Below are 10,607 nucleotides of genomic sequence, written 5' to 3' on the forward strand. Positions count from 1 at the left end.
TCTTAAGTCTAATCTTAAAGGTAGAGAGGGTGTCCACCTCCCGAACTGAGACTGGGAGTTGGTTCCATAGGAGAGGAGCTTGATAGCTAAAGGCTCTGCCTCCCATTCTGCTTCTGTGGACTCTAGGAACCACAAGTAAACCTGCACTCTGAGAGTGAAGTGCTCTGTTAGGATGATAAGGCTCTACGAGGTCTTTAAGATACGATGGAGCCTTGTCATTAAGGGCTTTGTATGTTAGGAGAAGGATTTTAAATTCTTTTCTGAATTTTACAGGGAGCCAGTGGAGAAAATATATACAAATACTCTCAGCTCCATATTTATCCCTGCTGTGACAGAGGGATCTGTGATTGAAATTTAACATCAGGTGCAAGCAGGTGTAAAATTTGCTGCCCTGCTGTTTGTGTGGCAGCAGTTAGTCATCTGAGATCTCGTCAGATTGCTAACTTGCAGTAAACAAAGCACAGCTGAGGCAGATGGGAATGCCATTAATCTTGCAGAATCTTGCAGGTATTTGGTCACACACCAAACCACTGGTCAACTTGAAAATTTAGCCTGATGGTGGCACTGGAGAAAATGGTTATCTTCAGGGGGGGCTTTAATCTGACAATCCATCCAACAGTTGTTGAGACATTGCACTCACAATCACATGTGAAACATCTTGGTAGGGCTAGAGAAAAAGCGGATGACCAGAGTAAATAGGATTCATCCTCTGGGAACCTGTACAAAGATTCATGGCAATCCATCCAGTAGTTTAGTTTGAGCCAAAGCGGTGAACCAACTGTCTGAGAGATCAACATTGCCATTCTTAAGAGTCCTACTGCTAGAATGGCTAAACATGTTCCAAGTTTTAATCTAGACATAATTTGAAATCAATAATACAAGATGTTACTTTGACTTTTGAAGGCAGAGATGATACATCCTGTATCAGGTCACTTAATCCAGGTGAGTTCAGACTTGGTTATCTTATACTGTACTTTCCAATCCAGACATGCTCTGTTCCACCAGACACTGTATAACTAAATTTGTTCATTCACATTTGCCAAGGACATGACCAAAGGTCAAAGTCCTTTGATTAAATAACATAGAAACTACTGCAGAAAGACCATTATTAATTGTTCAGTCAAATATGTGGCTATTTTGTACCAGTGCAAAGACGGTTTTAAATGCCACTGAATATTCTCTGTCATAGTGCCATACAGTGTGGTTTTCAAGCTATTCAGAAAAGTTGTGGCACATCTACAGACATTTCTGGAATTTGAGTTTATCCTCCTCCAGTGAGGTGAGACTCCCATTATCGTGCAACCCACAGGAGCCGAGACATAATTCATAACCCACAAGAGTCTAGGAGATGACAGGTGCTTCTCCTTCATGAATGAGAAGACTTGTTTTTGATTGAGGAATTTTTGGGGGCTTTGTTGCCAAATATGTTTATTTCTGAGATATCCTTTGTGTCTCTGTAATGATAGTTGTGATGAGATGTTGCTGTAGATCATTCATATTCATGTTAAATAAGTGTTTGTGATAGATTTTTCTTTAATACCAGGTACATTAACGTACTTTTTTCTTTTGCTGATTGTACCCTAGTGCCACAAGCTTTTGACAGTGACTTTTTATATTTTGTCATGTAATATGATGAAAGTTTAATCTGGTATGCATTTGTATATTTCACTTCTTTGTGAAATGACCTTCTGAGCTGCTTCCATACCACAGCCAGTGCCTCTTTCTTGAATTCACCTGATCCAATCAATTCACCTCCAGCTTCTCCAAGACAATCATATATCATGAAATAAATGGCTGAAAAAGTGACAACAGCGACAGTAAATAAATGTTTGTTGTTTCTTTCCTTTTCTTATTTCCCACCCTTTTTCTTTTTCTACCCTATGTAATGGATGGGGTATTGTTGGTGCTGCCCTCTGGGCAGGGAGAGTTGTTTACTTGGGTGTAAAGTCCCCCATCCACCAAGGGTCTCTGTAGGGGATTCTCCTGTAGCTCCTCCCTATAGCTCCAAAAGTTAATAGCATGGAGGAGACATGATTTATATGAGCCTTGGCAGCACCACCAACAGTCTGACTTCTTTGTGCTCATGGCCTGCTCAACCAACCTCGTTCATCAATAAATATTACATTTAGAATTCGTTCCAAACACAGTAGATGGTGATTTAATTTCAGGAGAGTTTTTCTAAATAAATAGTCGCCCACATTTCAGAAGTAACTTCAGGCAGTATATGACTGAATTTTCACTGTTCCTGGTGTAAAACTTTTGCAAGACAGAATGCAACATGATGGTGTAAAATATCAGTATGTTAGGGCTGCGATGAAATTCGTTTCTGTCTCTTTGGGCTTTAGATTTTGGAATTCATACAGGAAAAATCCGAATACTGAGAGAGATTATGAGCTGTGTACTTTTAGATGAAGTTTGCGTTGACCCATAATACAATAAGGCATTTCAACTGCCCATCCACACACACGATAATTTTCATGTGGACTTTCACATAATGTTCTGCTGTAGTATTACCTACGTTTGTTTAACCTTTAGAAAGCCCCCAATAGTGAAAATTGTAACACCTTTTCATTTCCATGCAGACACACAAATGACACACTTTACAGGAACTTACCTTTCAATTGCAAGCCTAACACACATTTCTGTAAAAATCCACATAAAACTGACCACAATCATATGTTATTAATTCACACATATATCACCGTCTCAGATTCTGCAGTGCTAAGATAAATTTTTCTTCCAGTGTGTAATACTCAGTACACGTATGACACGTTTTTCACTGTGTCCTCTGTCATACAAATGCTAACCCTGAATAAGATAAACAAATTAGCAGATCATAAGCAGCTTGCATAAAGGGGTTCTTTGGATATGAATGAACTGCACTGGTTCCAACAAGCCTTTTAACTGTACATCTCAAATGAGATTACAAGGTGTCTTGTTTAGGGATGAAAAATGAGGACTTCATGCTTTTTGGCAGTAATAGTTTTGATATTAGGTTTTTTTTTTTGAAAGAAATATCTTGGAACTGACACTAATCCCTGTTGTGTCAGCCTGTGGTTTCCAAATGATAGTATATCATCTCCCTGTGTGTGTGTGTCTGTGTGTGTATGTACACGAGTGCATTCTTTTCATTTCAGAGCACATTTTGTCACTGTAACATAAGCTTTACCATAGAGAATCATGGCAGGGCTGCAAGATTCAATTTAACCACAACTGTTTACAGCTGTCAATATAGGGACCAACACCACAATAAATGCATTAAATTGCATCTGGCCTCATGTCACAGAAAATAAGGTGAGTGGACAGCTGTGTAGGTGATGCTGGCTCTCACTATTATTACATGGCTGTGTCTTAAGGGTTGTCTGGGCTGCTGTCCATTGGATTTAATCAGCCTCTATTACCTGCTACCCTTTTCACAGTTAAAATAATCACCCACAATTACTGACATAAAGGGGAGAGCTGACATGAGAGTCCGAGGCAGAGAAATCACACACAAAGTAATTTTTCTCCAGCTTGGTTGCTTATGTGGCTTTTGATGTTTTGGGGGTGTGTAATAAAAGGATTGAGGGGTGTCTGCCCCCCCATGCTGCAGTGTGAACAGTAGATATTGAAATGCCCTTTAAAAGGCACACACACCCAGCGCACACATACAGAAAGGAAATGCACTGTACAAGATACAGACAGAAGATGCAGGTCGGGATCATATAGCACACACTTGTTGTATAAGGAAGCAACATATTTACATTGTACAGTACTTAATGACATCTAAAATCACATGTACCAATACAGACATTCTCACACTCATGCATGCAATGCACGCATTTGCACACATATGCACATGGAAACCCACTCCCACCACCACCATTAACTAAAGAGGTCTGTACAATTTATTGTATGTTGCAGATGAAAGAAAAAGTGAAAATAATTTAATAATTGACCAGCTCTAAAATGAAGAAAATAGAACCACGAGAAAAGGAGCATTGTGATCTACTTTAATCCTCAGCACACTGATGAAAAATAAGAGACACCATTAAATGTACCTTTGAAATAAATGGACCCAATTACCAAAATACTGTAGCAGGGACTCTCTAATGAAGCTTTTGTCAAGGCAGACAAACATGGTGGAGGGACACTCAAAAGGGGGTTGGTGAGGAGCAGGAGGCAGATACAGACCAAATCATTCAAAAATGATTTTTGACGTGAAAGTTAAAATCGTGTAAATGTTAACTGTGGTGGAGTTGGGATCCAGAGAAAACCCTGAAACTGAAATTTGCCCATTTGGAAAGATAAAGAGTGAATGATGGCATTCAGCCACATAAGAGCGGTGAGTAAAAAATGACCCACAAAAAAAAAAAAAAAAACATGCTAGATTTAGACAATATGAACATTAGTCGCAATCATTACCAAGAGGGTTGCTCAGTTACATTAGCTGTTATGTGTTCAGGAAATAAGTCATGTTAAATGGGTTTAGGAGAGTTGTTTTGATAATGGCGTTTTGTCGAATCTCTCCTTTTTAATTATCGGGTCAGAGGGTAGCAGCTCAAACTCCCTCTCTTTCATCCCTCTTCACAACAGTGAGTGCTGCTGACCCTTTCCACAGCTATACAGGATGCTCTGTACCTCTGGTGTAAAACATAGCCTCAATTACTTTTGTTGAAGCTCTTTTCTGTGAGCAATTTGCACAAAGAAATGCAGCGATAACATGAAAAGCAGGTAGATCCGGTGTTATTAGCTGTGACTATGCGTTTCTCAAGCAGCAAGTTGTCTTTTTTGGAATTTAAAAATAAGTGTTTCTTTAAAGGGTGATAGTATCTCCAGATATGGCGATGAGGGCTGTGATGCACTGTGTGATCTGATAACCCCTTTTTGCTGATGACCTTGTTCTTTCCTGGCACAAGTTCACTCCTTATGGTTGATCGATCCGGGTCCAGACCTTACACGTAGACCTCGTAGATGGTTTTGGACACAACAGCTTGTCAAGGGGTAAAGGTTAAGGCCACGAGTGTCTGTCAATGCCCAGACAGAGGTCAGAAGGTCTCAGTCAGGGTCAGAACCCCAGATGACCCCAGGTCTGCACTCACAGTTGCGTGTTGCATTCATGTTTCTGTTGACTATGCATCACTGGCACTGTGGCTTCATCTCAATGTCGCAGGATGAGAAAGTGAGTGAAATAGATCCTGTAGACCTCAAACACTCTAACTGCAAAAGTAACATACTTAACATTGTTTTATAATTTTATCACGCTGATGACATCACTAATTTAATGAGTATTGTTTGTAATTATAACATGATGTTAGCTCACTTTGTTACAAAGGGAAAAATGTTTAAAAGACAAAGAAAGGTTGACTTTGTACAGAAATTATTATTAATATCATTACATGTAGAAAACAACAAGGAAGTAAAGCCACTGTCAGAAAAGCACACAGATTAAGATGCTTTCATAAAATCACCACATCAACTTGATAAATCACTTAAAGAGAAACCAACAGGTTAACGAGTGAAATACAAGCTGAATGCATCATCTGCAAAGCAGCCATTTCCATCTCAGCTGGAGCGTTAAACATAACAGAATATAATGTGTACTGCCATCCTACTGTACTATTCATTTCTTCATTACTATTTTATACATGCAAATGATTAACACTCATTGTGTGGCTCAGCTTCAAATCTCTCTGTCAGAGGCCTCCACTAAAAACAGCTCAAGCTTGAGAGATTTTTTTTTTCAGTCATTTAAATTTTTACACTTCCATTTACCCGCCTTTTAATTTAGCGTATAATGATGCCATTAGAACAAAATCCATCTGGAAGTTCTGTTGGGAGCGGTTAATGTTCCATGGCTTTTTGCGGCTAATGCCATTGTGCCTGCATTGGCAACAGATGCTCTGAAAGCAACAGATACATTCTCCCCCAACATCATTACAATCATGCCATGTCCAGGATAAATGTTGCTGCTTGTTCAGGACTATCATACCTGCAATGGGACTTTAAAACACAAAAGATATATGGCAGACTGTATCGCTGCCAATGAATTCCAATTTTTCAAGCCATTTATTCATGATCTGAGGCTGTAAAAATGTGTCTCCTGTCCCATACAAAGGTGAAAGGCAGTAACTCTTTAACAAGCGAGGCTGAGGGAAATGAATGTGAAAAGTAAGTAAGTACACCAAAGTTGTTTAGCTTAAACAGTGCACATAGTGTTTTGTCACAGCTAAATCTGAATTCAGACCTTTTTTCTCCCACTGCAGCCATTTCAGGGACCCCTCTCCAACCCACCAACAAACACCCTTGGACAGTTCATCTTCTGTAATATGAAAGTTGGGGAAAAAAGACAAAAAAATAAATTGTTTCCAGTTGAATATAGGTGATTAAGTACAGTGGATAATTAATTATAATAACAAACAATTTCCTCCATGGAGGATTACTGATTAGTAGTGCCCCCCAACGCTGCCATGGCCTTTTTATCCTCTCTGCTTCAATTATGTTAATGCTAACTTTCTCTCCCAGAAATTATTGTGATTAATTTTCTCTTGTTTTGAATTACAATTGCACTGGCTGCTAGCACTTTAAAGCATTCATTAATTCCCAATTAGATTGGTGGGCTCATTTGTTCCAGTGCTGCTTGGTTCTGTAGCACTTTATGTTTAATGTGGTAATTGGGTGAGATTAAAAACAACTAACCTCTTATGAGAGGAGAAAAGTTATTCAACAGTTACATTAGCATGATTTATCCCGGGATGCATTATTAGACATTGCCACAATAATCATGGAAACTGACTAACATCTGATGGCAACTGTTGGATACTCAACCAGAAGTTCAGGGTTCAGTTGTAATGGATGGTAGTGCATGTGAGCTTTCTTCAGTTTTGAGCATCTTACTAATGTGTTATCTGTGCTTATCTCCAACCCTCCAACATCTCTAAGACAGTATGGTGGGGGGGGGTTTCCTGCATTTTATGTCTCTTCAGTGCATTGTTACAACCACTCGAGCAGCATTAACAGCTCACTACTCCATTTACCCAAGACATGGATTGTCTCTAACTCATTTACCACCATCAGAAGATCAACGCTTCAGGCAAGCATGAGTGGGGTTGGATACAAGAAAAAAAAGAATGCTTTCATGTCCCGATGTGATCTCTTCAAATGGGGACCTGGAACCTGGGAGTGAAATATTGTTTAGCTGTTTTTACCACACAAGCTTTTTCATCATAAGATGAGAGATGCTGGTGTGTATGAGTCTGAGAACTGGTCTTGAGAGGTTTGGTAAAGAACTGGGGTTGTCTAGATCAAAGGAGTGTAAACCTTGATCATTGCATCTATCAGAGGTTTCTGTAGTCTGAACTTTATTTCATATTAAAAGTGGCTTTTCACCCATATTTCAGTCTGTCAGTTCCTTGGGATTGAGAAATATCAAATTTACACCAAGATTTTAAGTTAAGTGCTTATTTGGTTGCAGTGCTTCCCTCCTTGCATATTTACAACCTTATCTCTTATGCAGACTACACAAAACTCTGTTTATACTACTACATGGTATACATGCTACATAAGGATTTCAGGAGATACTTAATGTTTGTCTTGGCCGGAAACTGACTATCTGACCACCTGGATCTTCTCTGTCTGTGGCTTTATAACAGCACTTCATGTCTTCCTCCTTTAAAGGGAGTGATCGCTCCATCTTTCCTATGGCTTCTAGAGGACTTGCTGAGGATGTTTTTTTGTGCAATTTTCTGAAATGCCTGATGGCATTTTTTTCATGGGCTCATCAGAGAAATTTCAAATTTCACTTAATCTGACCGATGTAAATAAACTAGTACCTCAGTTACTTTTTTTGCCCTTTTTTGTAGTTGTGCTTAAACTACAGACGATTTTGGGCTGTAAAAAGAAAGGCTTTTTTTTTTTTTTTTTTTTACTGGCATAAAACTTTGCATTATATTTTGTTGTAGTCTTTTATCATATATCAATTTTTGTACAAAATTGTTTTGAAGCACTGCTTTCAAAGGAGCTTCCCCAACACTATTTATTTATTTATTTACGTCTCAGGTTGCACATATAACATTTCAGGTCCCAAAAGCAACTGGACGTGGTCACGTGTGGATAAGTGCGTATAATGACATCTGGTATGAATAAGACTGAAGAGCCGTACTATCATCTCAGTTCTTATGTTGCTTTAACCCATCATGTCTCAAGTGCTCAGACACTGGCAAAATCTATTAGAACCCTTTTAGATTTACAATGCAGTGAATATCATCCTATCTAGTGTTTTGTTCAGGTAATTCATAGAGCACTTCAAACAATGTTGAAGCATCAAGATGAAAACCATTGTGCCTTGTGTACAGCTGGACACTTGCTTATTTCATTGCACACTTTTCATTTATATGGAAATGAAATGATGCACTCTCAAGCCTTGTTTGCTTGTTTGTGTTGTCCAGTAGGGACAATGAAAGGAAAATAAGAATTGCTTGTGTGCTGGGAACTTTTGTAGAGGCAGCTCTTGTGGCATTATTTCAGGGCAAGAGGAAAGGAGGGCTGGATAAAAGAGATGTCCGGTGTCACAGTCAGTCTAAATTCTCATTTTGGTGAATGGTACAGGCTTTTGAGAGTATGATTACACTGCTGTGTTCATATGTGCATGCTGTTTAAACTTGTGTGTGTGTGTGTGTGATGGGTGTCGCTCCACAGTGACAACAACTAATTTGTTCAGGCAGCAAATAGAGAAATTAAAACTATTTTGTAATTCAGGAAGTCTAACAGTGTATATAGACATACTGTATGATACTGTAGATAATGTTTAACCACAAGAGAATATCTGTTACACCTTGATTAAGAAATGAAGGTATTTAGAGAGATAATTTATGTTTTGTATTTGTCTTATTTGCATGACGTTGCTCTGGGGATTCCCCTCAGGTCCTGACGGGCACAGTACATGCTGGTAATGTGGGTTTGTGGCAGTTGAATCAAACATAGATGAGTACCATTGATGCTTTGGGAGATTGAATGATCAAAACACTTCACATGCATTTTCAGTACAATCACATTACTTTATATGTAACATTTTATGCATTATTTTTTTTTCCTACAGGTTCACGGAGGAAGAGTAAGCTCTTTAGATTTTTCAGCTACATCTCTTCAACTCCTAACTCCACCTCTTCCATCTCCTCAAACAGGGGACAAAGGGACCCTTGTCTGACCACTGCCATCAGGAAGTCAAGGCTGGTGTAATTAGAAAGGGGCGGGAACAGGGCTCCCAACTAAAAGGCAACAAGGGAAAACCAATCCCTCCTGGAATTATCCTGATACTGGAGAGACGAGGCTCAGCAGACAGTGGATCAATGGGCCTATCCAGGGAGGAGAGGGAAAAAGGAGGGGACCAGAGCAGGATATTGCACCAAAGAAAGTGTGCCATGTTGTGTCCAAATTACCCCTAAAGTTGTGGGGGATCTTGTTACCTGTTCAGTTGTTTGAACATTCACTTACCTGCTTTGGCTGTATGCCCGTGCCACACCTACTACAGATCTGACTTTGTAACTAGTATTACATATTACAATGACACAGAATTGTCCTACAATCTTTGTTCTCTTGAGGTCTACCACACAACATAAAGCACAAGTTAAAAAGCTTCTCTGGACTTGCACAGTGTTCTTGAACATAATAAAGCATAATAATCAAGCTAGTTTAGTTCGGTTGAAATTCGAGGTGAAATTGCTACTCAGCTGCAGTTTGAAATATAATATTCTACATAAACACCAAAACACAAATACAGTCAGTGGTTGTGCTGGGGATTTATTAATTTGGAGAAAAAGCAGGTTTAGAAAAAGGTACATTTAGATTAAGTGATCAAACAGCTGAACAGGCAATCAAGCATTTAAGCTACAACTAAAACACCCATACTAAAAGAAGGTGCACTCCACTGCACAAGAACTACACTGACTCAAACAGTAGACAAAAAAAGTACTTGCAAAAAGCAGGACCACACAGTTTGTTGCCTGATGATGGTGCATTTTGTTGCAGCAAAAGTTGAGCAAGATTAAACTATTTGATGGATGTCTCAGTATTTTTTTTTTTTTTTTTTTTTTTTTGTCTTCTCATTAAAATGCATAAACTGACTGTGACTTTGGTCTGGACCCAGCCTTAGTATTTTGTTTAATTGTCATAACGCAACTGTTTTGCTTGTCTATTGTTTATGAGATAAGCATCTTGGATCTGAATGGAAGCTATTCTTGGTAAAACATTTTGGTATGTAGAAAACAAAGGACCCTAATTGTGCTTTAGAACTAGTTTGGTGGTGGTGCTTTTCATAACCAAATTTTCAGGGTTCATCAACAGAAACACAAAAATGGCCTCTTTGTTTGTGTTAAAGCTTTTATTATGACTGGTAGCACTTTAAAAATGGTTTGAAAAAAAACACAGTTTTAAAGGTTTAAGCATTGATCAGATGCTAAATAGTAAGGCCAGGTTTAGACCAAAATCACAACCACTTTATGCATTTTAGTGATATAAAATTACCGGGATATCCCTCATCATCGGGCAACATTGTGTGCTGGCCAATCAACTCTGTGCAGACGCAGTCTAGGTAGATACCTTGACATGATTTGAATGTGACAGTGCTACTG

General features: G+C 38.9%; 1 long non-coding RNA gene across 2 annotated transcripts in view; it reads left to right on the plus strand.

Annotated features, from left to right (window-relative positions):
* LOC109961711 (uncharacterized) overlaps positions 1 to 10,067 on the plus strand; it is a 62,606-nt gene extending 52,539 nt beyond the window's left edge. The window contains exon 4 of one of the 2 annotated variants that reach the window (XR_002275160.1): positions 9,077 to 10,067. This is a non-coding gene — a long non-coding RNA (uncharacterized LOC109961711). The remainder of the gene's footprint in view (positions 1 to 9,076) is intronic. The other variant, XR_002275159.1, reaches the window with a different exon arrangement.
* Positions 10,068 to 10,607: the final 540 nt, after the last annotated feature.

This window comes from Monopterus albus, unplaced genomic scaffold (genome assembly GCF_001952655.1).
Source record: "Monopterus albus unplaced genomic scaffold, M_albus_1.0 scaffold3.1, whole genome shotgun sequence".
NCBI lineage: Eukaryota > Metazoa > Chordata > Actinopteri > Synbranchiformes > Synbranchidae > Monopterus > Monopterus albus.